Source organism: Taudactylus pleione, unplaced genomic scaffold (assembly GCF_031769625.1).
Source record: "Taudactylus pleione unplaced genomic scaffold, aTauple2 ptg000377l, whole genome shotgun sequence".
Lineage (NCBI taxonomy): Eukaryota > Metazoa > Chordata > Amphibia > Anura > Myobatrachidae > Taudactylus > Taudactylus pleione.
In genome coordinates, this window is record NW_028284778.1 from 4,806,818 (window position 1) to 4,809,061 (window position 2,244).

Genomic DNA, 2,244 nt, shown 5'->3' on the forward strand with positions numbered 1-2,244 from the left:
CCACCTCATGCTAATGCGGGTAGACGTACAGCATCATGCGTATAGTCGCACCTCCCAATATTTTTCTGCCTGCAGCCATCACTATTAGTACTGGGAAAAAAGATCGGTATCCCGACGGCACGCACACATCTCGTAATAGTATGGAACTCGGCTACGCACCTAGGAAGAGGATCTCTTGTTTGTATTCACGAGGCAGCCGCCCAGGTAACACCAAGTAATGTCCATCTAACAGAGAACCAGTTGCGCATGAAGACTCCGCCAAGGTGCAACTATTGATCTCAACATCTTACTACTTGTATATACACACACAACACGAGATATCTGACAGTGCCCTCAAATACTCTGAGCACTTTAACTTGCTGAAATACATGAATTAATAAATGTTGTAAAATGTAATATTGTAACCCTTTATAATCTCCAACACTGTTTATATGGCCACTTGCTACTTTATCCAACACTTTTTGGGGGGGTTCAGGGTGTTTTCCGCCACTCTCTCATGCACATCACATAGGCTGTACGCTGCAGAGCTCACTGAATTGCGCATGTTGTTCCGATTTCATTCGCAAAAATATTACTGTATTATCCATAAATTATTAACCCACCAGCTCAAAGCAAATTGAATCTGGATCACAATACAAAGAAAAGAGCTTCTTTTGCCTTATTTAGGCTTTGCCAACACTGGGTGAAAACCATCGAAGGACATCCCTGCTTTGGGAAATGGAAAGCAGTGGGTCAATCAAGGAAGGGAGCGGCGCAAAGCTCCGTTACTTCTGAGTTCAAAGGGAAAAAAAAATATTTGCTGCTTCGAAAACATCGAAGACAAAACAATCGGAGGAAAACCATCAATTGTTCTTGACCATCACTGGTCACCTTTACATAGTAACTCTGATAGACAACCTAAGCTTAGTGAGTTACTGCAAGGGATAGACAGTAAGGGGTTGGGGCTTTTCACTGATGGCATGAAACCACCCCATATGTGAGTGGTGGGCCAATTTGGAAAAATGGGGACATAACTGATGAGGAGCCAATCAGAAATTGGGGGCAGGACTGAGTTGACGCCGGGGTGGTGCTAAGCCCCATTACCATACTCCAGACAGGTAGAAAAAAAAATAGCATCGCAATCTGCTCCGCCATCAATGGCTAAACTTTGAACCGCTGATGCTTAACCATGAAAGGTGGATGGCAATCTCTAGTGACGATTACCTCATGTTTTTCAATAAACATTAAAGAAGAAAACAACACAGTCTGGGTAAAAGTTATGAACATGGGGTACACTAACCTAACATATGCAAACACGTCATATAACCTTTTACTGTGTGTGTATAGGGCCACCACTGGGGGTTGGCAGCGAGACTGAAGTCCTGGGCCCGGATAGAGAGTGGGGCTCCTACCGCTGATACCTGGAGAGTTGCGCAGTGGCGGAACTCCTGGAGGCCATGGAAACATTGGCCTATGGGCGCCAGCTGTCAGGGAGATCCATCTATAAACGCTGCCTGATCATTGCCGCAGCATAGGCAGTGGTTATAGATGGATCTATTCTGTCCATTACTGCGGGGTCGACCGGGCAGCCCCTTGCTGACGGTTGCTTGGTACTATAAAAGGTTTTTTTTCTTTTATCTTTTTTAAATTTAAACGAGGTGAGCGTGACATCAGGTGCACCACAGCGTGAAGAGGAGCAGCTAGAAGACACAGGAGAAGTAAAGTGTCTGTGGGATGCAGTAGGACGAAGGGGAGACCAAGACCAAAATGGTTGGATTTGCAGAAACATCGGTGGTGGGGTGTTTAACTATTTTGTCAGTCCCAGGGGGGGGGGGGGCAGACCATTTTGTACCTGATGGAAGGGGTCATGTTGGAGGGTCTGGTGTACTCCATGCTCTAAACTTTAGCTCACCAGTAGGCCCCACCTCTATTATAATAGACGACACTAGAGTCCGCATTACCTAGAAGCGATCCCAAAATGGCACGGTTACCACAGAGTCTGCACCACCAGCTGTATAATAATAATAATATAATTACCTGCAGCTATCAAACCCAACAATGCTGCCTCTTCTCTGCTTAAATCATCTGGACAAGACGCAGTCGGCGATGGCTCCACGCTGAGGATAAAGATCGCAAGAAATCTCCCTATACAACCTGTGTGCAAGGCCCCCTGGGGGATCATGGTGGAACGCACAGACCGGAAAAATGGTGGAACGCAAAGGCCGGAAGTATGTGATACGCACAAGCCGGAAGTACGGTGGAACG